This window comes from Aotus nancymaae, unplaced genomic scaffold (assembly GCF_030222135.1).
Source record: "Aotus nancymaae isolate 86718 unplaced genomic scaffold, 86718_ANA_hifiasm-v0.15.2.pri h1tg000006l, whole genome shotgun sequence".
In the NCBI taxonomy this organism is placed as follows: Eukaryota; Metazoa; Chordata; class Mammalia; order Primates; family Aotidae; genus Aotus; species Aotus nancymaae.
The window spans coordinates 83,420,744-83,448,124 of NW_026988417.1; the positions used below are offsets into that span (position 1 = coordinate 83,420,744).

General features: G+C 33.8%; 1 protein-coding gene and 1 pseudogene across 5 annotated transcripts in view; both read left to right on the forward strand.

Moving 5' to 3' along the window:
- Positions 1-27,381, forward strand: part of CCSER1 (coiled-coil serine rich protein 1) — a 1,355,695-nt gene that overhangs the window by 388,904 nt on the left and 939,410 nt on the right. The gene's annotated exons all lie outside the window — the stretch shown is intronic.
- On the forward strand, positions 15,981-16,962 carry LOC105707034 (MICOS complex subunit MIC27-like; annotated as a pseudogene).

The window sequence follows — 27,381 nt, forward strand, 5'->3', positions numbered from 1 at the left end:
TTGAGCATGGGGTTAGAGAGTTACAGGGAGAGAGTTTTGCTGTTTCCATGTGTGCGCTATTTGAAATTTTAAATAATAAAAATGAATTACTTTGTCAATAAGGATTCAATTTACCTTTAAATACTAAAAATATTTCATGAACCTAAAAATACTATCATAATAATTGGGGAGTATCAATTATATATGGGCACATCTGGATGCCTACAGTGTTCCTCAGGTTTTGTGCATAGAGGATAGCTCATATATGAGATTATTGCCATGTACCAACCAGTTAAATGTAATTCCCAAAGGACAGGAGCTAAAGTATAATGGAGAATTTCTAAATTTTAAGGAAATCTTTAAATGCATGCCAGTGTGTAGGGGAACTTATCTTTCTGTAAGTGAATGCAATTTTACTTTTCTTAGCCCAGTAGCTAAAGAATTTGACTTCTCATCATATCTTGTTATTAAGGGAGATACCTGAGAAGTAAAATGTAATTCTGTTTATGCTGCTGATCCTTTAAGCACCCAGGAGGGTGAGGAGGGCAGCATCTTCAAGTTAGTGAAGATGAGAAGAGAGCCAACTCTTAATGAAATATTTTCTTGAATCTGGCAGTAACAGGGAGGATCTAAAAACTGATAAACACTTCGGTTACATCAAGGGCTTTTATATTCCCTTCTTTATTATGCCAGATGTGAGCTGCCAACTTAACTAATTGCCATGTTCTCAGTGGGAAGTTTGCTGTAATGCATTTTTTGCTCAAAAATATGTTAACCATAAAATTCACTCTTTTTCTTTTGGGGATCTTTATTTTCAAAAAGGGAAATAATATATAAAGCTTTTAAAAGAAAATTACATAGTAGCATTTATATAGGAATGTTTCCTGACATAATACAGATATAGAATTCAGGAACAATCCTGGCAAAAAATTTTTCCTGAGGGTTTTCAAGTTAGAAAACACAGTAGTAAAATAAAATTATCCAGAGACACATGTTTTGACAACCAGTAACTTCTTTTTTATATTCTATTAAAAAATATTCAGTTGCTTTTGTTGGTATTTAATATTTTGAGAATATCTACATATTCCTCTTTCTTTATTTGCAAGTGAGAACTTAAAGTTCATTATTTTGACCAGCAGTTTTTGCTATTTGTGATTAAATTCCTATGAGAATGTGCTTGATATGAGATTGTGCTCTTCTCAAATAAATCTTCAATTTTAATTTTGTACCTTTGCAAATGTCAGAATGATTTGAATATGAGAGAAAAGATAAGGGACATACTTAGAATAAATATATGTAAATGATGTGTCTTTATTATTGTTAAATACTAAATGGTAACTATTGTTTAAAGAAATTAGTAGTCTTTGAATTTACAAATTGGAGTCCTATTTATACTTCACTTGGTAATAATCAGTGGCATAAGGAAGACAGTATATTCAATATATATCAATACACATGAATAAGAAGGAAATGATTGATATTCAAGGTCATGAACATCGTACACCTTAGATTTTATAATAAAGACCACCAGTAACACAGCATTTTACTTGACACAGCAAGTCATTTTGCATTACAATAAAATTTAAATATTCAAATTTGTTTTATAATATTTTATCAGTTGGCATCCATAATAAAGACAGTTCAAGTTGTTATTAATAGTACACATACAGTTAAATATAAATAAAATATAAACAACAAAAAACTCCATCTACTATGTCAGGATGTTAACCCTTTCTTAGGGAGAGAAAAAAAGTGATTTGCTGCACTTTGAACCTTTCATCTGGAAAATCAGGCTTATCCATTAGGCCCATAGATCACCGTTACAATTACTCATCTGAACGTAGCCAAAAACCTCATACTAGGAAAATAGTTTAATAAGCTAATTAAACTGATAGAAAGAAAGCTTTAATTTTAAATAAATAGAGAAAACAAATGATTGTAATTTTACACAAACTTTTTAGTCTCATATATGAAGAATAAAGTATTTACTAAACAAGGATAACAAGACCAATGCAAATATGAATTGTGGATATCAGGTGTTAGAATACATATACTAAAATACCTAAGCTTACCCAGTGGAAAAATTAAAACAGTTCACCCTTAGGCAATGTGGAGTAGCCAAACCCTTGTAGAGTCAAAAATTCACAGATAACTTTGGATCCACAAAAACTTTACTACTGATAGCCTACTGTTGACCAGAAGGCTTACTGCTAACATAAACAATTGATTAACACGTATTTTTATATGTTTTTTAAAAATGTATACATAATATACTGTATTTTTACAATAAAGTAAGCTAGAAAAAATAAAATGTTATTAAAATTATAAGGTAGAGAAAATATATTAATGATTCATTACAAGGAAGTGGATCATCATGAAGGTTTTCATCCCTGTGACTGTCAGGTTGAATAGGCTGAGGAGGAGAAAGAAGAAAAGGGGTTTGTCTTGCTATCTCAGTGGTGGCAGAGACAGAAGAAAATCTGCATATAAGTGGACTTGCTCAATTTAAACTCATGCTGTTCAAGGATCAACTATATATCTATATGTGTGTATATTTTATATATATATATGTAAATGTATATACATTTAAGAATTTCAGTGAATTAGCCATAAGAGACTCACTTCTTTATTAGAATAAATAAAAGTAGATACAGGTACCAATATTCAATAACAGCTTATTTTTTAGATATGTAATTTGTTTATATCTACTTATTTAAAAGTTTTCAATATATGCTCTTTTTATATTTTTCTTTCTTCCCTCACTATATTAATTGCATCACTTCTCACCCCTTTAAAATAATCTAGATTTATAACATCCAGTGTTTCATAGAGATATAACAAAAGTTTTGTGAGATTATTCTAGAGTCACCATCTGTAAAGTAAACTAAATTTACTTAGTAGATAATACCTGTATTCAATTTGGAATATCATTATTTGCCCATAATTCCTTATTAATCATTATCTTGGAACCAGAATAATTGGTGCATACAGCAAATATTTTTGTAAATATCAACAGGCTTTGGAGAATGAAGAATTAGGAAGCTTGAAGATTCCAAATAAGTCATATTAACAGATGATTATGTTCCTACTACTAATTGTGTTACTAGTAGAATAAATTGGCCTCATTCACCTATTTTTTGTTAGCTGTTTAGGTGCATCAGACTAGTGGGTACACTTTTGTCCTTACTAGTACTAACTAGAAAAAAGTTGTTTTCAAGCTTTTAAAATAAATACCTATTTTAGCAAATACTGTAGGTGTATATAATCAGAAGCAACTTTGCAATAAATAGCACTATTGACTTTGTAGACATTTTCTTAAGACATTGTACCTCAATTTCAATAATAGAATTTCATTTAGTACAAAATGTTTATCATTATTTTCCTTCTTGGAAGGACAGTCTAGCAAATTCTGAAGATGTTCTCAGTAAGGACTTCTACAAGTGGCAAGGTGTTAACATGATATCACTTGGGAATGTTTCTCATATTACTTGTGGACATTTTAAATGTATTTAGTACCATCGCCTTAATATGTGTTTATTGTATGAACAATTGTTTTAAAAAAGTAGATGTTGAAGTCAGGCGCAGTGGCTCACACCTATAATCTAAGCACTTTGAGAGGCCAAGGCGGGTGTGAATCAGTAGGACAGATCAAGACAATCCTGGCCAACATGGTGAAACCCCATCTCTACTAAAATACCAAAAACTAGCCAGGCATGGTGGCACACACCTGTAGTCACAGCTACTTGGAAGTTGAGGCAGGAGAATCACTTGGACCCGGGAGGCGGAGGTTGCAGTGAGCCGAGACTGTGCCACTGCACTCCAGCCTTGTGACAGAGTGAGACTCTGTCTCAAAAAAAAAAAAAAAAAAAGTAGATGTTGAAATACTTTTAGTTTGGTAAATATTTCTTTATAAAAATAATTCTGATTGTGATCCTCTATTACAATGGTAATATAGGATTTACTTGCTGTTAAGTAACAAATAAAACATACACTTAAGAAAGTTTGTAACTTCTGTTTTATTTCTTGAATTAATGAAAAGCATCTGAGATGACTGATTATTTCAGGAAAAAAATTGCCAGCAATTAAGAATAGTTGCTACTAGATGGTAGCAGTGTGTTCCTTTCTCTAGCATAGCTGGGTTACAATTAAAAAGCAAATAGACATTTGGAAATATTCTCTATAAAAATAATAATTATTCTTGAAACTTGAATTTCAGTGGACACATTATAAATTAAATAAAATAACATATTACTTATAGAAATAATTATAAAAAATGTTTTCTTTTTCAAAATCATTGTAAAAATGTTTTCTGTTTTAAATATGAACTTCACTCTTTAATTCTTCATAAATTCCAGTAAGTCACCTCACTTTTGGTCTCACCTGCTTGCTACCCAACCTGTATTGCTTCTTTGGTCCTTTCAGTGATATTTCTTTTTGTATTCTAGACTATAGATAAGTCAATAGACTTCTATCATCTTTCCCTCTAGCTAATGACAACAGCACTATCATCATAAATATTGTAGGAGCTTCTAGTAACTGAGTACCTGCTTCATAGTTGGAACTGTGATAGGCATTTCAAAGATAATTAGTATCTTTGTCTGAAAGGTAGGTAGCACTACCCTTGTATAACTTAAATTGCAGAAGTATTAGCTAAATAAAATAAATGATGAAAACAGCTGTAAGACAAGAAATGTGGGAATGAGTGTATTCTTTAGGGACACCTGCCCTTTTGCTACAATGATTATTTTTATGTGAGCTAAGCATGAACAGATTTCAGGTTTTCAAGAGAATCTGGATATGTGAATTATGATGTGAAATAGTGTTAGAATTGAGATGGCCAATTGAATTATTTTTCTAACCACATGGTAGATGAAGCAAAAACAAATGTAGACAAGGTCTGCTGTAAGCAATTTTGTAGGCTACTTGGTGCCACACAGGATCCCAGCCCAGATCTGCCAGGGTCCACACACTCCTTTTCTTCTAATCCACACTGCCTTGTGAGCTACAAGCCTATATAAATGCCACTATCTGATTTCTGTATTCCTATTTCGAGGCAGTTGAACATTTTGAGATAAAGTCATGAAATTAAATTGAGTGTTGTCCAAATTTAGCTGCCCCCCTTTTATTAATCGCTCCTTACTTTAAAAATATTTTCATAGGTTCTAATTCCTGAGATAGTAAATGACACATAGGAAATTTATTAGGATTTTTGGGATGACCGTCTGTGATGTGGAGGGGGAAAGGATAGGATTAAGCAGAGGGAGAAGTTGAGCTGCAAAGCGCAGTCAACAAAGGCCTTCAGCAGATCCCATGGGGAGCTCTGAAACTAGGACAGCCCAAGACAAGGTGAGGGGCTTGGCCTTTCTACACTTGCATTGAGATTTGTTGAAATCTGGCTGCTTTGAGGAGAGAAAGTCCCTTCAGCTGATTCTGAAAAGAGCTGACAGGCAAGGCATAGTGGCGCACACCTGTAGTCCCAGCACTTTGCGAGGCCAAGGTGAGAGGATTGCCTGAGCCCAGGAGTTTGAGGCCAGCCTGGGCAATATGGCAAAACCCTGTCTCTACATAAAATACAAAAGTTAGCCGGGTATGGTGGTGCATACCTGTAGTCCCAGCTACTTAGGAGGCTGAGGTGGGAGAATTACTTTAGTCCAGGGAGGTCCCCCAGCCTGGGTGAAATAGCAAGAACCTGTCTCCAAAAAAAAAAAAAGAAAGAAAAGGAAAAGAAAAGGAGTGACAGTTGAAGCTTTTCTACCAGCAGCACTCTCTTTTACAGTTATGGTAATAGCCTGCAGTAACTTATCCTGGCATAACAAGAATTTGCATATAATTGGTGATGTTCTTGGCCTCCATTCGCAAACAGACTGGCTATATTTTGTATCTTCTGTGGGAAAGAGGAGAGGAAATCCGAGGGGAAATAATAGGCTATCCTCTTTGGAGAAACCAAGTGGCCAATGCGGTATTCCTTGGTGCACTTTTAGAGAATATCTAAAGATTCTCTAATTCCAAAGCTCTAAACATCCTAGATCAGGTTGAGGAAATGTAGAACAAATCATCAGAAATTCCTGGAACTGTAGCCACTGTATTAAAAATGCCAGGCAGACACAGGACTCATAATTGTCCTGTCAGTACTCAGTCTGGACTGTATAATTTTGTCAGTTGGCTCCAAAATGCCCAGTCCAGAAAGGGATGAACCTTAATGGGCTGGCCACAAAATGTATTAATGTTTTTATATTGTTTTACAGGTATTTTTATCCATGTTTTACTACCCATTATAAAGATAATCTGTTGGTCTTCATCAGTGTCATGTTCAGGGACCCTTAATAGCACTTTGTTGGGATTTTAATCTATTAGTTAAATTAATAATTAAAAATTACTCATCTATTATTCATACTTCTTATATTAAGTGCCTTTCTCATATAATTTTATGTTATTTAACACATTTACTTTGAGCAACATTAATAATAATATTCTAAATTTCTATCTACATTTTCAAAATACCTGGTATTCTTTTCATGGAGTAGATTTTTTTAAATAGCTTGTTTAGATAATGACTGAAAATATTGCTAATTTGGTATAAATTCTGGCTGTTTAAAATTATTTCTAGTTGTTTAAAAAGTTTTATGAAAAGTAAAACAAGGCTTACCTCAAATCATCTGGCAGGTGACTTTACAAGTAACCAGGAATTGGTCAGTTCTCAATATCATTTAATCATAATACGTTAATTGAGTTATTGGTAATATATTCTCACAGAGCATTTGTTCTCATTTATAATCTTATAACATTGATTATAAAAAAATAGTAGAAGATCTATTTTAGAAAGCCACTTCCATGAACATTGATAAGGTAGCTTGCAGTTAATCTGATATGCCTCACCTTCATAGATCTGTCCAGGAACAGAAAGCACTTCTCATTTTCTATTGATCCTTTTCTATCTCTTGCTTCAACACGGCCAAATATTTCTATTTCACACAACTCTGTGGCCTTCCAAAATTATTAATTTAAGAGATTCTAACCAATACTCTGTCCAAGAAGGAAACAGCTTATTTATGGAACCATTCATTGGTTTATGGATCCAAGGTGCCCTGGAGAACACCACAAATCTTCATGATGTCCCAAGTGTTAACTTTAATGTTTGTATCTTTAATTTATCTGAAAGATGTGTAAAATCTCATATAGTCAAATAGCTCCCTTTTGGCTGAACATATAAAATTGGGATTAAAGCATGCTATTCCAGTAGATATCAATCATAACTTATGTTCAATAATTTATTTTTGAATCTACATTTTAAGATCATGCAATGTTAAGGAGCAATTGATTTTGTTCCCCAATGCAGCTTATTTGTGACCAAATCCTAGTTCTGCAGAGATTGCTGTGGATATCCAGACTTCCTCTGGTTTTCCCTGTTATTTGCAATAGTGTACCATTAAAATCAGGTCAGCAAGTAACCTCCTGCCATCACAAATAGCAGGAGGGCAGTAGTAAGTATATGTCTGTCTCTACATATAGTATTTTCCTATTTACGCAGCTCATTATAGAACTTTATTTTTACTTTATTATTCCAAAATTGGAAAATGACATAACTAATAACAATCACCATAAATAGGGAGGGATTTGACTGTAAAGATAAGTTTAAAGTCAAACTGTGTTTCATATGTAGAATGCTTTCCAGTGTTTCTGCAAAAGCTGCTCTTCAGCATATTAGTCATTAGTAGACTGTCACATTCTGTATTTGTCACTCATCAGGTTAGTTTAATATCCACTTATCCACTCCTTCCAAATAAATCTGATTCTGAATATTCCATATGTTAAGCAGATTAAAAATCAAAAGGAAAACACATAGTGAATCATATTTTAATGTTCTTAATTCCATTAAAAATTCATCATATGCTTCACTTGAGAAAAAATGAGTAAAATTGAAATAAGACAGATACCTTATTATTATTATTATTATTGTTATTATTTTTGAGAGTGGGGTCTCACCCTGTCACTCAGGCTGTACTGCAGTATGGCGGTCTCAGCTCACTGCAGCCTTGACTTCCTAGAATCAAATGATCTTCCTGCCTCTCAAGTAGCTGGGAGTACAGGTGCATGCCACCACACCCAGCTAATTTTTGTATTTTTAGTAGAGATAGGGTTTGATCATGTTCCCCAGGCTGGTCTCAAACTTTTTGACTCAAGCAATTCTCCTGCCTTGGCTTCTCAAAGTGCTAGGATTATAGGCTTGAGCCATCATGCACCCCATTAAAAAACAACAGCAACAACAAAAAAAGACCTAAATATATTTTTTAAAGTTTGAAGGAATGTTGATAAGTTTACTCCAAATCCAAGGCAAAGATAATTTCTTATAATATTTAAAGTATACTTGTATTTAGCTTAATATTATAAAACTGATATCATAGTTGAATTTCATGCACTTCTAAATTTCTCTTAAAATTTACCATTTATAAAAATTGTTCATTACTCTTGGCATTTTGTAATTTACTTCATTATTTTATTTTTTATGCTGACAAAATTGTATATATTTACTGTGTACCACATGATGTTTTAAAGCATACGTACATTGTGGAATGACTAAATCTGACTAATATATACATTATCTCACAGTTATCATTTTTGTGATAATGTAAAGAACACTTTACATTTACTCATAGAATTTTCAAGAATACAATAATATATTGTTAACTATATTCACCATATTGTACAGTAGATCTCTCGAAGTTTTTCCTCCTGTTTATTTTGTTTTTGTGATGGAGTCTTTTGAGGAGCTGCATAATGCTTTCTATAATGGTTATATTAAGTTACATTTCTACCAATAGTGTGCTAAGGTTCTCTTTTATCTACATCTCTATCAACTCTTCTTATCCTTTGTCATTTTGATAATAGCCATTCTAACAAGAATGAGGGGACATCTCATTGTGGTTTTGATTTGCCTTTCCCTGATGATTTGTATGTAAGCATTTTCTCACATACCTATTGGTCATTTGTATGTCCCCTTTTGAGAAATGTCTAATCAGGTCATTTGCCCATGTTTGTATTTTTTAATTTATTTTTTCATTAAATATTTATATTCATTTATTTATTTAAGACAAGATCTTGCTCTGTTTTCCAGGCTGGAGTGCAGTTTGTGATCACAACTCACTGTGATTTCACAGAGATGGAGGTCTTACTATGTTGCTCAGACTGGTCTTGAACTTCTGGCCTCAAGTGATCCTTCGCCTTGTCCTCCTAAATTGCTAGGATTGCAGGTGTGAGCCACCACACCCAGCCCATTGTTTAAAATTGTGTTATTTGTCTTCTTATTATTGAGCTGAGTTCTGTATATATTCTGGGTAGTAACCATTTATCAGATATGTAGTTTACAACTATTTTCTTCCATTCTGTGTCCTGTCTCTTTGCTCTTTTGATTGTTTCTTTTGCTGGACAGAAGGTTTGTCATTTGATGTAATTCCATTTGTCTATTTTTGCTTTTATTGCCAGTGCTTTTGGGGTTATATCCAAAAAGCCATTGCCCAGAATAATGTCATGGAGCCTTCCCTCTACTTTTCCTTCTAGTGGTTTTATGGCTTCAGGTCTTACATTTAAGTCTTTAATTCATTTTGAGTTTTTTTTTTTTTTTTTTTTTTTTAAATAGGGTGTGAGATAAGGGTCTAATTCATTCTTCTTCCCGTGTATACCCAATTTTCCCAAAACTGCTTGATGAAGAGACTGTTCTTTCCCTCTTGAATATTCTGGCTCATGTGTTGAAAATCAGTTTGCTCTAAATATGTGGAAGTATTTTGAGGCTCCCAATTCTGTTCCATTGGTCTGTCTTTTAATGCCAGTGCCATGCTCTTTTGTAAATTACTCTAGCTTTTTAGCATGTTTTAAAGCCAGGTGGTATAATGTCTCCAACCTCATTCTATTTTCTCAAGATTGCTTTGGAGATTTGGAGTTTTCTGTGCTGCTATACAAATTTTAGATTTTTTTTTTTTTCCTGTGAGGGATGTCATTGGTATTTTGATAGGGATTGCGTTAAATCTGTAGGTTACTTTGGGTTGTGTGGACATTTTAATAATATTAATATTAATGCTTTCAATTCATGAACATGTGAGATCTTTTTATTTATTTATGTCTTCCTGAATTTCATTCATTAATATTTTAAAGTTTTTAGTGTACAGATATTTTATCTCTTTGGTTAATTTTACTCCTAAATTTTTTTTTTTGTAATTGTAAATGGGACTGTTTTCTTAATTTATTATTAGATACCTTGCTGTTAGTGCATAAAAATACTACTGATTTTGGTATGTTGATTTTGTATCCTGAAACTTAATGAATTTGTTTATTATTAATAGTTCTAACCATGTTGAGGAAAGTCTTTAGAGTTTTCTACACATATAATTATATTTTTTACACACAGGGACAATTTAACTTCTTTCTTTCCAATTTAGAAGATTTTTATTCCTTTCTCTGGCTTACTTGATCAGGATAGAATTTCTAGTACTATATTGAATGGAAGCAGCTCAGCAGGCATCCCTGCCTGCCTTGTTCTGTCAGTGGAAAAGCCTTTAGTTCCCTCTTGATTATGTTAGCTGTGTGTTTGTCATATATCATCTTTATGTTGAGGTATATTATTTCCATACCTAACTTGTTGAGAGTTTTTATGGTGAAAAATATTTTGAATTTTATCAAATGCTTTTTCTGCACTTATTGAAATGATTATATGGTTTTTGTCTGTCAGTCTGTTAATACTATGCATTACATTTATTTATTTACATATGTCGAACCACCCTTTCATTGCTGGGATGAATCCCTCTTGATTATTATTATTTTTTTCAAGGCAGTCTTGCTCTGTAACCCAGGCTGGAGTGCAGTAGTGCAATCTTGGCTCACTGCAGCTTCTGCCTCCCAGATTCAAGAGATTCTCCTGCCTCATCCCTAGTAGCTGGGACTACAAGTGCATGGCACCACATCCAGCTATTTTTTGTATTTTTTTTTTAGTGGAGATGAGGTTTCACCATGTTGGTTCAAGTTGCTCTCAAACACCTGACCTCAAATGATCTGCCTGCCTTGGCTTCCGTAAGTGATGGGATTACAGGCATGAACACCCATGCCCAGCCACAAATGATCTTTTTAATGTGCTGTTAAGGATTTTTGCATCTCTGTCCAAAGAGCTGGACTGCAGGCACCCACCACCACATGCAGCTAGTTTTTGTGTTTTTTAATAGAGACAGAGTTTCGCCATGTTGCCTAGGCTTGTCTTGAGCTCCTGGGCTCAAGTGATCCGCCTGCTTCAGACTACCAAAGTGCTGGAATCATAGGCTTGAGCCACTGTTCCCTGCCAACCTCTGAAAATTTTTAATTTTACTTTTAATTTATTCATTGGCCCAATGGTTATTCAGGAGCATGTTGTTTAATTTCCATGTATTTGTGAATTTTTTGAAGTTTCTTATGTTATTTCTAATTTTATAGCATGTCATCAGAAAATACATTCGATACAATTTCAGTCTTATTAAAGTTGTTACAATTTGTTTTGTGGCCTAACGTGATCTCTCCTGGAGAATGTTCCATGTACAGTTGAGAAGAATATGTATTCTGCAGCTGTTAGATGGAATGTTCTGTAAATGTCAATTAGATTTATTTGATCTAGATTTTATTTTAAGTCGGATGTTTCCTTATTGATTTTCTGTCTGAGTGATCTGTTTATTTCTGAAAATGGGCTGTTGAAGTCTATTACTATTTTTGTATTGTAGTCTATTTCTCCCTTTAAATCTGTTAACATTTGCTTTATGTATTTAGTTGTTCTGCTGTTGGATACATGTATATAATTCTTATATTCTCTTGCTGAACTGACCCCTTTATCTGATATAATGACTTTCTTTGTCTCTTTTTACAGTTTTTGACATAATGTGTATTTTATCTGATTTAAGTGTGGCTATTTCTACTCTCTTTTGGTTTCCATTGCATGGAATATATTTTTTCCCTCATTCATTTTTAGCACATGTATGTCCCTACAAGTAAAGTCAGTCTACTGTGGGCAACATATAGATGGTTCTTGTACGTTAATCCATTCAGCCACTCTGCCTTTTGATTAGGAAACTTAATCCATTTACATTCTAGATAATTATTGATAGGTAAGTACAAACTACTACCACTTTGTTAGGTTTTTTTGTTTTTTTCATAGGTCTTTTGCATTTTTACTTTCTACCTTGCTTTCTTTTTTTTGTGGCTGATTTTATGTAGCTGTATGTTTTACTTCTTTGTTTTTTGCTTTTTGTGTATCTACTATAGAATTTTGCTTTGTGGTTAACATGAGACTTATAAAAACATATTAAGGGATGGGGGAATGCAGCCTACTGAAGTCCTCCTTTAGGACAAAGTAAACGGGTGCAGCACCAGCAGTTAAAGGGGACAACACCAAGATCTAGGAATGGATATGGAACGGGAGTCATCTTTTGCTTTCCACCTCCTCACTGGGGCAATGCTACAGACCCACTGAAATACTAAAGGTGTGAGCATGGCAAAGTAAGAGCCTGCTGACCCTCACCCTTAAATACTATCTACTGGAATGAAGCTTAAATTACACCACCAAATGAAAATAAATCATTTTTACACACAAGGCCTATGAAACCCATGGAACCTGACTACAGAAAAGGAACCCTTACAGAGTCTTGGCCCTCTGAAAAGATAACATACAAGCAGCTAGCAAATGTATGAGAAAATGTTCAGCCTAGGGCACAGTGGCTCATGCCTGTAATCCCAGCACTTTGGGAGGCTGAGGTGGGCAGATCATGAGGTCAGGAGTTCAAGACCAGCCTGACAAACATGGTGAAACCCCGTCTCTACTAAAAATACACAAATTAGCCATGTGTGGTGGTGTGTTCCTGTAATCCCAGCTACTCAGGAGGCTGAGGCAGGAGAATTGCTTGAACCCAGGAGGAAAAGGTTGCATTGAGCAAGATTGCGCCACTGCACTTTAGCCTGGGCAACGAAGCAAGACTCCCTCTCAAAAAAGAAAAAAAAAATGTTCAACATCACTAATCAAGAAATGCAAATCAAAACCACAATGAGATGCCATCTCACACCAGTCAGAAGGACTACTATTAACAAGTCAAAAAGTAACAGATGTTAGCCATTCTGCAGAGAAAAGGGAATGCTTATACACTGTTGGTGGGGATGTAAATTAGTTCAGTCCCCTTGGAAAATAGTTTGGAGGTTTCTCATAGAACTAAAAGTAGAACTACCATTCAACCCAGCTATCTCATTACTGGATATATACCCAGAGGAAAATAAATGAATTGTTCTACCAAAAAGAAACCTGCACTCATATGTTTATTGCAACGCTATTCACAATAGCAAAGGGATGGAAACAACCTAGGTGACTGTCAGTGGTGGATTTGATAAAGAACATGTGGCACATGTACACCATGGAAAGCTATGCAGCCATAAAAAAGAATGAAATCATGTCAATCATGGATGTAGCTGGAGGTCATTATCCTAAGAAGATTAATGCAGAATCAGAAAACTACCACATATTCTTATGTATATGTGGGACCTAAATCCTAGGTACAGATGGACATAAAGATGGGGCAGTAGATGCCAGAGACTCCAAAAAGAGGGATGGAGGAACGAGAGCAAGTGCTGAAAAACTAACTTTGGGGTACTATTTTCACTATCTTGGTGACAGGATCAATAGAAGCTTGAACCTCAGTGTCATGTAATATACCCTTCTAACAAACTAGGACATGTACCACCTGAATATAAAATTAAAATAAGTAACACAAAAAATGCAGTCTGATGGCTCAGCTCATGGGTACTGTCCTGTAATATGGGGCTATAATAGGGATATCCTCAGTGCTGGTTTTTATTGTGATAGGCCCAGTGATTGAATCCAAGGCAAAATCTTGTGCTTGCTTCTCTTCATTTCCACAAAGTGGATAAAATCTCTCTCTATGCTGTACTGTCTTGGGTTGGTGCATGGGTAACATGGATGATATAAAACAGTCTTTTCTAATCTCTTCAATGAGCGTTTTCTTATTATCCTACAAGCACATACTTTGATCTCTAACTGATTTCTTTTGCTCTTGTGAATGTAGTTTTTCTAGTGTATAGTTATTCAAATTGGTGTTTCTGCAGAGAGAAAATTGCTAGAGGGTCCTACTTCGCCTCTCCCCATCACAATTTTCATTTTAAAGATACTCCTTCATATTTATTTTGCTATTACTTTTATTTCTTAAAGTCCTTATTGTTCATTTACCTACAGTAGCCAACTGACAAACAAAGCATCTGCTTCTATGTAAGCACCCAAAATATTTTAGATCCATCAGTTCATAGTTCATAAAACACTAAATTTCATGTCATTTTTGCTTGTCTCCTGAATTTCCTAGAAATTACCTAGTTAAAAAGCTGTCTTTATAAGTATCTTCTTTTTGTTGACATTCTGTGTATCACATAGTATGTTATATTATAGAGTGAATGGAGAATATTTTTTAATAAGAAAATGAATTTTACCTGAGCAAAATTTTATAGAATTTAATGGTTTCTCTCCTTGCATCAGCACTGATATATTTTAGAACAAGTTGGTTAGTTTTTCTTATGAAATAATATTCCTTTTTTTAAAATGAACTTTGCAGATATTTAGCTTATGTTGGCATTATAAATATTATTTAATGTAGTACCTTATAACCTATAGAAACACATTAATTTTTAAGCTCAATTTGTAGGGTGTTATAAGTATTATGATGACAGGAATATCTACTTTCTTCTCTACTATGTACCAGAACTCAGCACAATTCTCGATGCATAAAACACACTCAGTAAATATTTTTGAATTATAAATAATAATTTAAATAAAATTGAATATTGTAATGACATTTTAGTGTTTTTGTAGTATATTAACCAAATCATTTCCAGCAAACTACAGCTACATAAATAAAAATTTAATATAATAATTTCTCTCCTCAAACATCACAAACTTTTAATGTCTAATGAATGTTTTTTCCTTTACCGTGCAGGAATCTACACAGAGGAGCTGAAAGTATTTAATAGAGACTTGTGAGAAATTCGTTCATTTAGAATTTCAGGTTCTTGTTTTTTACCATTTTCTCCCAAATTGTTATTTGTCTCTTGCTTTTATGTTTTATTTATACACCACTCCCTGGTTCATCATTTTCCCCTTATTCCTTTCACTTTTGCTCACTCTTTTTAAATTTCATTCATGATTCAATTTAGTCATCAGTTGTCAGTGATGTCCTGGATGACTTAGTTCATTTTATAACAAATTTCCACAGACTAATTTATAATGAATATAAATGTATTTGGCTTAAATTTCTGGAGGCTATGATATCCAAGAGCATGACGCTGGGACCTGGTAAGGGCTTTCATTCTGTGTCACTCCATAGTGGAAGGTGGAAAGTCAAGAGAGGTTGAGGGCAAAGTAAGAGAAACAGAAAGGAGGGTAAACTCGTGCTTCATGAGGATGCTACTCTTGAGATAACAAGCCCATTCCCTTCCTTAGGAGGCTAAACTCGTGCTTCATGAGGTTGCTGCTCTTGAGATAACAAACGCATTCCCTTCCTCAAAATAACATTAATTTGTTCATGAGGACAGAGCCCTCCTGACATCATCACCTCTTAAAGGTCTTACATCTCAACACTGTTGCATTGAGGATTAAGTTTCTAATACAGTAAACTGGGGGTACACATTTAAACCATAGCACCAGTTATGCTATTGGCATGTGGAATTGCATTATTGTAATAAATACTTGATCCAAACTTTAAATATACCCTCAATGTTACACAAGCCTCCATGTATCAAATCATTTTTCTCTCTTTTACCTTATAGAATAAAACAAATATTTACTTTCCTCAAATTTGTCTCTATTTCTGTTTTCACTCTTAATTCTATTCTTGCATGTTTGTAAATGCTTTCATTCTACTTTCACATTTAATAAATGGTTTGGCAGAAAATATTTTTCTTAAGAATTTTGAAATCTTTGTTACTGTTAAGAAGCCTGGAAACCTTGGCCGAAAGGGTCGTAGACATGGCGGCGATCAGGATGGGAAAACTGACAACCATGCCTGCAGGTCTGATTTATGCATCTGTAAGTGTACATGCAACCAAAGAAGAGGAATTCAAAAAGCAGCTAGTGAAACCAGAGCAGCTCCCCATATATACTGCACCACCGCTCCAGTCTAAATATGTTGAAGAGCAGCCTGGTCATTTACAAATTGGCTTTGCTTCCATCCGCACTGCAACTGGTCGTTATATTGGCTGGTGCAAGGTCACTTATGTCTTTGTGAAAAATGGGATAGTGGATACAGTACAATTTGGAAAAGATGCTTATGTCTATCTGAAGAATCCTCCCCAAGATTTTCTTCTGAAAATGGGAGTTATTACAGTTTCAGGATTGGTGGGCTTGGTTTCAGCGAGAAAAGGTTCTAAGTTTAAGAAAATTACTTATCCTCTGGGACTGGCCACTCTAGGAGCAACTGTTTGCTACCCAATTCAGTCAGTAATAATTGCTAAGGTAACAGGGAAAAAGATATAGGCTACAAGCTAGCAAATTTTTGAAACAGTTAAATCACTGTGGACAAAAAGCAACAAAAAAGAGTCACTTCCTCAACCTAAGGAAAAAACTAAGCTAGGATCCTCTGCCGAAATAGGAGCATCTGCAAAAACGACTCACGTCTTGAAACACTCAGTGCCTTTGCCAACAGAAACTCAGCTCTGAAGCAAAGACCAAATCAGGATCCACCTCAGGTGCTACACAGTTTATACCTGACCCCAAGCTCATGGATCACGGGCAGTCCCACCCAGAAGATATAGATATGTACAGCACTAGAAGCTGAAGTAGACTGCATAGAGAGACTACATAGAAAACTACAAGATGTGTGAAGTTGCAAATAATGATGAAAAAAATCACGTAATGGGTAACTGATACATAGAGTATTACCTAAAACAAGTTTTTCCCTTACATCTCCAAATGTGCAATTTGATAAATTACATAAGTAGTTAACACACAAACTGTGAATGCAATGCAAACAATATTAAATGATTGATGAGGAGACATAGATATAAGTTTTAGCTTGTATTTGATGACCTTTAAGAGCATTTATTAAAAAACAACAACAACAAATGAAGACGAACTCCAGTGAGACTAAAATCTGAAAATACATCTATGTATGTATAAAGACATACATATTTATATGTATAAACATACATTTCTGCTCTAGCTTTCCTGAATTAATGTCAGTTAAATTAGAATGATGTGTGGAAAGATGTGTTTCCTTCTGTTTTTTTTTTTTTTTTTTTTTCCATTTCCTAGAGCTGGAATAAAATACCTGTGTTTTATGGGACATGAAAAAAAAAAAAGCCTGATAACATTCTGATTCCCTTTCCATTGTTTATATTCTTCTGTCTTCCTTCCCATTCTCTGAAGGCTCTGCTGTGAGTTTATTTGCTGTAAGCATATCTGGATTTTTTTTCAGTGTTTTGGAGATTATGGTAAGCCCTCTTACTCTGGAGATGGCAGTTTTCAGATCTCTGAAATTTTGTTGTATTGTTGATCAGATATGTTTCCTCTCTGTTTTCCCTGTTCTTTGTTTCTAGTTCTTGGGGTGGTCAACATTTTGCTTACTAGATTGATAGTTTGTTTTCTTCCTGCCTACATTTCATTTGTTTGCTTTTTTCTACTAAGAGATTTGATTAACTTAACTTTTAAATATTCACTGATGGCTTTTTAAAAATAGATTTTATTTTTTATATTAGATTTAAGTTCACAGCAGAATTGAAAGATGGCACAAAAATTTCCCATAAGCCCCTCTATTCCCACTTACCACAGACTCTCCCACTACAATATCTGACACCAGAGTGGTTAATTTTTTATAACTGATAAAACTATACTGACACATCATTGTTACCCAAAGTACATAGTTTACATTACAATTCATTCTTGTTCATTCTATGGGTTTTGATAAATACATAATTACATGTGTTTACCGTTGTACTAACACATAGAGTAATTTCACTGCAACTATAAATCTTCTTTGTTCTACTTATACATCCCTCCCTCCACTCACCCCCGGACAACCACTGATGCTTTTTCTTTTCCGTTGTTTTGCCTTTTCCAGAATATCATATAGTTGGCATTCTACACTATGTAGCCTTTTCAGTTTGTTTCTTTCATTTTATAATATGCGTTTAAGTTTCCTCCATTTATTTTCATTGTTTGGTAGCTCATGTCTACTTAGCACTGAATAAAATTACATTGTCTAGATATACCACAGTTGATTTATTAATTCACCTACTAGGGTTAGGTTGCTTGGTTGCTTCCAAGTTTTGGCAATTACAAATAAAGCCTCTATAAATACCTGTTTGAAGGTTTTTGCATGAACCTAAGTTTTCAACTTTGGGGTGCTAAATGCTAAGTAGTGCAATTGCTAGAGCGTATAGTATGTAAAAGTATATTTAGTTTAGTAAGAAACTGATAAATTTCCTTCCACAATGGCTATACCATTTTGCGTTCCCACTAGCTATGAATGGGAATTCCTAGTGCTCCATATCCTAACCAGCATATTGTGTTATCAATGTTCTGCATTTTGGCTATTTTAGTAAATACATAGTGGTATCTCATTTTACTTTGTAGTATCTTAATAATATATATAGTGTTGAGCATCTTTTTATATGCTTATTTGTTGTCTGTATATCTTTTTGTTGAGTATCTGTTCAGGTCTTTTTCCAGTTTTACATTAGGTTTTATATGGGTTACTTTTTCCTCTTTCTGCTAGAAGTAGGAAGTGACTTTTTTCCAATGTTTACTCTGAGAACTTGGTAGTGTTCTTAAGGTAAAACTCATAAAAATGTGAAGAATCTCCTATAAGTTGGCAATCCCTGGATTTTTAAAGTCTCATAATTTTCCACCCTGATTACTTAACAATTTGTCAGTTATAGTTGAGGGATTTTTTGTTTTGATTTTTGCCGCAGTAGTAGTTCCCACAAAGGTTTCTGCTTGTGGATTTCTGCTCCGATAAGTTGTTATACCCTAATTTTGTATGTCTATCTCTCCACTTTTTAGGCCATTGGTTTGCCTTTGACCTAACTTCTCTGATAGTTCTAAAAAGTGGGTTTTTTTCTTAATTTGTTCACCTTTTAAATTGTTGATAGGATGAATTAATGACTTCCAAACTTTTTACATGCTGGCCTGGAATCCAGAAGTTCCAATATTTATTATTTGTTTTTAAAATATTTGTATCATATTTTTAAGAGTTCCTTTGAACCCCCAAATGCTAATACATGGAGATTATCTTGTGGTTTAATAATATTTCTGCAGGGAAGAATTAACTATTTAATTTGACAAATAATTTGTATTTTATTTCATGAAAGTGGAGGTGAGATTTCGTGATGTTTATGGCATATAATGATCTAATAGTTGCTCTATTTAATGTTATTGCTTTCAATAACCAATATTTATTGCCTTGTAAAGCTTCATATTTTCAAAACATTTTTAATATTTAATTTAACTGGGAAGTACTTCGATATAGTAGAAACTGAACTGATTTAGAGTATGTCAAACGTGGATTAGACTCATGCTACTGTTTACAAATAACAATATCTAAGACTAAATACCATTTTTTGCAACTTGTGAATAAAATAAAATGATTACTTTGAGGATTTGTAAGAAGTAAGAGTTAGTGTGTGTAAATTATTATATTAGTTGTATACTTTTTCCATAATAAATTACCACGGATTTAATGGCTTAAAACAATGCAAATTTATTATCTTTTTCTTTTATAGGTCAGGTTTTTAACATAGGTCTAAACTGGGCCAAAATCAAGGTGTCAGCAGGACCACTTTTCTTTCTGCAATCTTTAGGGGACAACTTATTCCTTGCCTTTTTGAGCTTGTAGAGGCCACCTGTATTTTTTGACTCATGTCCCCTTTCTGCCATCTTTAAAGCCAGCAAAATCAGGTTGCGTTTTTGTCGTATCATGGCACTCTGACCCTGCCTTTTTCTGTTCTCTAAGATAGTATTTTTCAGAGTTATAAAGAGTATTTTAAGAGTTATCATTCTCTTAGATAACAGGCAAATAGGAGGATCAAAGTGATATATTTAAGGACTCACATGATTACATTGGGCCTCTCTGCTATCCAGAATAATCTACCATCTCAAATTCAGCTGAGATTTAATTATATCTGCAACCTTATTTCCCTTTTACCATGTAGCAACATATTTACAAGTTCCAGGTATTAGGACATGGCCATATTTGGGGGGCCATTGTTCTGCCTACAAAAGTATCTAGGAAAATCCTGATATAGACTATCAATAAATGAACCCTTACTATTCATTCAATAAAATATTTATTAAGTAATTAATTTTATAGATCTTATCTACTTCAGGGGAAACTTGAGGTAGGCATGGCAGGTACTACTCTAGCTTTCCAAATATTTCATCTGTTTTAAAGCATTGGTACTAATGATATAGGAATGCAAATCATAATCTTCTCTACATACTTTTAGTGCTTATAAAATACATAAATATAATGTTGTCTATGATTGCTTCTTTACTAAATGGAAAGATAATTGATTCAAGCTTTTTTAATCAATAAAATAAATAATATCCTAGCTACTTAAAATGATTCATTTTTAAATTATAAAACTAAAGGAAAAAGGGTAATATTTTTAATATCAAGTCACATAAAAATTATTTTTTTGCATGCTACATTACAAGTGTATCATTGTTCAAATAATCTGTTTTTATATGGAACTGACATACTCCAACTAATATTTTCAAGGGCTTTGTTTGATTAGCTATAATGCAGGTCTAGCAGCTCTACTAGGGTTCTTGCAATCAACACAGTCATTTTGAACAATGTGAGGTGATGACTTTGATAAGTGTTCTCTAATCTAACTTTGTTTTCCCTATGGGAGCAATTATTCTACAAAATGACAAAGCAGCAAGGGCAAAAATCTAGCTACCGATGACATAAAATCACTGCTTTATTTCAGAGTTGAGATTCTTGATCTCATTAATGGCCTGGAATTCATGACAAGCTTTTCCATTTAGACAATTAACATATTAATCCACTTCGTGTGGTATCCATCTGCTCATATATAATTTTTCAGAAAGATTATCCATACCTCCTTGCACTCATGGCCCATAGCTATTTTCAAAAGCAATATAATCACTAGATGGTGTAAAACACTAATATAAAGTATCTAAGGGCAGTTACTGGCCTTCAGAAATGAAAAATTACAGACAAATCATTTTATAAATCTCCAAAACTCAGACATTGAGGAACAGTATTGGGGTAATTCATTTTCCAACTCTGAAATTCCATGGTTGTCCTTAAATCAGGACTTCTTGTGGAGAATGAGGGTAATTTCATTGATAGCAAAAAAGATTTGTTTTTTAAAGCTAGAAAAGTCATATATATTTCTATAAACTGAATTATTATATGGATATTCTCTTATCTTTTTGGCAGTCTAGAGCAAAATGCATTCTTAATAGTAAGTGACAATGAAAAAAGAAGAAAAAAGAAGGCCACAACTTAGCAGTTTTTAGAAAATCTAATTATTTTGATTTAGCAAATAAAATCCAGTTTGCTTTGCCTCATCTAGATTTCCTGATGAATGTTAAACAGGAGAGACTGAGTTATACTACTTTTCAAAATATATGCATATGAATACATATAAATATACACACATATATAATTGTGCCAGTGAATATTGTAAATGATATTACCTGAGGAGTTAACAAATTATTTCCAAAGCTGAAATACCACAGGTCAATTCTAGGTTCTCCGCTTTACTAATTATGTGACCTCAGGAAAGTCATTTTGCCTTTCTATACCTTGATTTCCTCATGTATAAAATGCAAAGTGTTGGCAAGCAGAGAAACTTACCTCACTCTTAGTGTCCAGGATTTTTATGGGGGGTCACATACTTAAGTATGCAGCTCTTGTGTGACTGACCTCAGCTACTCTGCTGCTTTCAGCTCCCCTACCCTCAAGAGAAAAAATAAACATTCGCTGTAAATCATATTGTTAGCGTAAACTATCTGATCAAAGTGGTATTGTGGCTCAAGGCCTCAGGCCTATAGAATACTCTTACCTGGGAGAATATTCCAAGGGTTCAGAGTTCATTTCTCAGGAGCTGGCCCAAGGCCAGTTCTGAAGACAGGCTTTTCCTGGGAATGTGCAGGGTTTGAGCAACTCAGGTGTGTTGAGTGAAATTTTATGTTGCAAATTATATCTCAAAATAGTCTAGAACAAAGGCATAGATATTCGTTATGAACTCTTTAAATTTCCTTTACTACTGTTATATTGATAACACTTTAGTGTTAAAACATGGGCTATGTGTGAATAGTACTGCTACTCCACATGATTAGTATAAATTAAATTAAATAATGACTGTAAAAACACTTTATAAATCCTCAAATGCTAAATACATGTTAAAATAATTATTATCAATCAGTTAACACCAATATACAATTAAACACAGATTTTCAAGAAGAACCTTTTTTATTGTTATGTGTGAGTTGAACTCTTTGACAGGGTTTTCTCTCATTCATTCTCTTAGCTATGAACCACTTGATCAAATAAGTAATTCAAATGAAATAATCTGTAGGAGACACGGATATTTAAAGTAACCCTTTTCAGGTTTTCCTATGTTGGTGATTACATTGACACTTTAACACATTGAGAGTGAAGTAGAAAATTGAACCAATTACCTGGCTAATTTATGCTTGAGAAAAATTATAATTTTTTGTTTGGTCTATGAAAAATTGACTAATATTATAAACTCACTACTTTTAACTCCTGAGAAATTACTTACTTTTAACTCCTAAGAAATTACTTATATTGATATACTGATTAGTAATCTGAAGAAGAATCATTATTAATACACTCAGTTTGTTATGTCTGTGTTGAATTTATTTTTCATTGTGGTTAATATGTCTTCTTTTCTTTCATTTACCTCAAATTAACCACACTACTATACAACCTTTTACTCAATGGTTTTAGTGATCCCACTAATTGTATTACATTATTTCACATTTTAAACATTTTTTTTTTTTTTTTTTTTGAGACAGAGTCTCGCTTTGTCACCCAGGCTGTAGTACAATGGTGTGATCTCAGCTCACTGTAACCTCTGCCTCCAGGGTTCAAGCTATTCTAATGTCTCAGCCTCTCGAGTAGCTGAGATTACAGGCGCCCACCACCATGCCTGGCTAATTTTTGTATTTTTAGTAGAGACAGAATTTTGCCATGTTGGTCAGGTTGGCCTTGAACTCCTGACCTCAAGTGATCCACCCACTTCAGCCTCCCAAAGTGCTGGGATTACAGGCAGGAACCACCCCACCCGGATGGATATGTTTTTTAAATTGAGGTATACTTCTGTGAATTCTGTATAAGCTCAGAAATACGTTTTATAGATACTAAGAAAAGGAAAAATAAGCTTTCTGCCAAATGTGCTAAAATGTTAGCCTATATCTTAGTGATGACTGAACCTTTAATTTTTTTGCAGGGAGGTATCCTTAGCATTGATTTTCAGCCAAGCTTGTCTCTATCTCAAAGGTCACAATTTTCAATTGAGAATACCTTTTACATAAAAAGTAACCACATAGGTGTTTCAGCACATTTTTAATTTTAGCAAAAAAAAAATAGGTTAAAAATCAACCATGGATGAAAATATTCAAGGAAAAAGAAGTTTTTTTTTCTTTTTCTTTCAAATATGAAAGGAGAATCTTGTAAATGTTAAACACAATTATTTTAGGGATAAAATGTAATTCATGTTCTCTTTGAAATATGCAGCAATTTAATTGGAACATATTATTTTTCTTATTAATGTTCAATAACATGAAGCATACAGTTTAAGAGAAAAAAGTTGTATCAAGATGATAATTGTACAAATTAATCCAAATGTCACTGTGGTATGTAGAATTCTAAGCTGAACACCAAGATTTCTATTCCCTGGTGTACATACCCTGTGTAATTCCCTAAGACTGTGAAATAGGATGGCTTTCACTCTCTGTGGCTGGGTTGTGTTATAAAGCTATAGGGATTATGCATGTTCAATTAATGTCTCAAATCATTGAACTCAACATAAGGAGATTATCTAGTTTTGCTTGATCTACTCATAAAAGCCTTTAAGTCTGGATCTAGAGGTCAGACAAAGATAAAGTCAGAGGTTCTAAGCATGAAGATTAGCTTGAAGAAAACCACATGGCAAAGAATGAAGGTAGCCTCTACTTGCTGAGAGCCATCAAGGAAAAGAGAACCTCAGTTACAGGAGCGTCAAAGAAGCTTAACTCTGCCAGCAACAGAAGGAGCTTGGGATGAATTTTTTTCTTCAGAAACTGCAGAAAAGAAGCCCAACCAGACTCTGATTGGGCCTTGCGATGCTTTGAGTAGAGAGCCCAACCACTGTATGCCAGACCTCTGACCTACAAAATTGTTAGCTAAAAAATTGAGTGTTGTTTTAAGGCACTAAACTTGTGATAATTTGTTTTGCAGTGATAGAAGACCAATAAACTTCCTTTAAAGTTAACCAGGAAGAGATGCCATTTAACACAGTATTTAATAGCACACTTTTAATATAGAAACTAAATATGATCTAATTAATTTGCAGTATACCCCAAATAATATATCAGACTATGAAATACATGTTTAACTATATTTTAGTTTGATTTTTAAATGTAAACTCTCAAGCAGATTATAAACAGATTCAACAAAATCTTTTTTATAAAAACACAATGATTTAATGGAATTTTTTAATATTAAAATCTTTTGGTCTTTGAAAGACACCATTAAGGAAACTGTAATGTAATCCACAGAATGAGAGAAGATATTCACAATACATTTATCTTACAATGGACTTGTATCTCGAGTGCTCAAAGAATGCTTATAATTCAATGAGAAATCAAACAATTCAACTGAGAATGAACAAAGGAATTAGAATAAGCACATGAAAGATATTTTACATCATTTGTCAATAAGGAAATGAAAATTAAAGCCACAATGAAATATTACTATGACTCTATTAAAACAGTTAATGTTGAAAAAACTAATAGTTAAGTGTTGGTGAGAATATGAAACAAGTATGCTGGATGGTAAAAATGTAAAATGGTACCAACTTGGAAAACCATTAGAGTTCCTCAAAGTAAATATATATATATATATTTACATATATATTTGACAAAATCCTTTATGTACAGTAAAACTCCCGTGCTTCATTCAACATTATAGTTAAATCTTGATGAAACTACAACCTGCATTGATGTAAAAAATAATAATGAACATGACAATAACAGGGAAGGCTTTTAAGACATGTTTGTTTTTTTCATTGCTTGCATGAAACAAGTGATTCAACTTGTTCTAAAATGCTTTCTTATTCTTATAAACTAAATCATTCCTCAGCAAATGCAAAAGAATGGAAATCATAACAACCAGTCTCTCAGACCACAGTGCAATCAAGTTAGAACTCAAGATTAAGAAACTAACACAAAACCTCACAACTACATGGAAACTGAACAACCTGCTCTGAATGACTACTGGATAAATAATGAAATGAAGTCAGAAATAAAGATGTCCTTCAAAACCAGTGAGAACGAAGACAGAATGTACAAGAATATCTGGAACACATTTAAGGCAGTGTCTAGAGAGAAACTTATAGTACTAAATGCCCACATGAGAAGCAAGGAAAGATCTAAAATTGTCCCCCTATTGTCAAAGTTAAAAGAACTAGAGAAGCAAGATCAAACAAATCCAAAAGCTAGCAGAAGACAAGAAATAACTAAGATCAGAGCAGAACTGAAGGAGATAGAGACACAAAAATCCCTTCAAAAAAATCAATAAATCCAGGAGCTGGTTTTTTGAAAAGATCAACAAAATAGATAGATTGCTAGCCAGAATAATAAAAAAGAAAAGAGAGAAGAATTGAATAGATGCAATAAAAAATGATAAAGGGAATATCACCAACTATTCCACAGAAATACAAACTACCATTAGAGATTACTACAAACAACTCTATGCACATAAACCAGTAAATCTAGAAGAAATGGATAAATTCATGAACACTTACATCCTCCCAAAACTAAACCAGGAAGAAGTTGAATAGACCAATAACAAGGTCAGAAGTTGAGGCAGCAATTAAAAGCCTACCAACCAACCAAAGTCCAGGTCCAGATGGGTTCACAGCCGAATTCTACCAGACATACTAAAAGGAGCTGGTACCATTCCTTCTGAAACTATTCCAAACAATACAAAAAGAGAGAATACTCCCTAACTCATTTTATGAGACCAACATCATCCTGATACCAAAACTTGGCAGAGTCACAACTAAAAAAGAAAATTTCAGGCCAATATACATGATGAACATCAATGCAAAAATCTTCAATAAAGATACTGGCAAACCGAATGCAACAGCACATCAAAAAGCTTATCCATCATGATCAAATCGGCTTCATTCCAGGGATGGAAGGCTGGTTCAACATACATCGATGAATAAATGTAATACATCACATAAACAGAACCAAAGACAAAAACCACATGATTATCTTAGATGCAGAGAGGGCCTTTGGCAAAATTCAACAGCCCATTGTGTTAAAAACTCTCAGTAAACTAGGTATTGATGGAATGTATCTCAAAATAATAAAAGCTATCTAGGACAAACCAGAACCTATATACTGAATGGGCAAAAACTGGAAGCATTCCCTTTGAAAACTGGCACTAGACAAGGGTGCCCTCTCTCACCATTCCTATTCAACATAGTATTTGAAATTCTAGCCAGAGCAATCAGGCAAGAAAAATAAATAAAGTGTATTAAATTAGGAAAAGAGGAAGTCAAATCATCTCCGTTTGAAGATTATATGATTGGATATTTAGAAGACCTGATCATCTCAGCCCAAAATCTCCTTAAGCTGATAAGCAACTTCAGCAAAGTCTCAGTGTCCAAAATCAATGTGCAGAAATTGCAAGTATTCCTATATGCCAATAACAGACAAACAGGAGCCAAATCATGAGCAAACTCTCAATCACATTTGCTACAAAGAGAATAAAATACCTAGGAATACAACTAACTAAGGACATGAAGGAACTCTTCAAGGAGAACTACAAACCACTAATCAAGGAAATAAGAGAGGACACAAACAGATGGAAAAAAACTCCATGCTCATGGTTAGGAAGAATCAATATTGTGAAAATGGTCACACTGCTCAAAGTAATTTATAGATTCAATACTATCCCCATCAAGCTACCATTGACCATCTTCACAGAAGAAAAAACCACCTTAAAGTTCATATGGAACCAAAAGAGAGCCCAGATGGCCAAGACAATCCTAAGCAGAAAGAACAAAGCTGGAGGCATCACACTACCTGACTTCAAACAATACTTTAAGGCTTTATTAACCAAAACAGCATGGTACTGG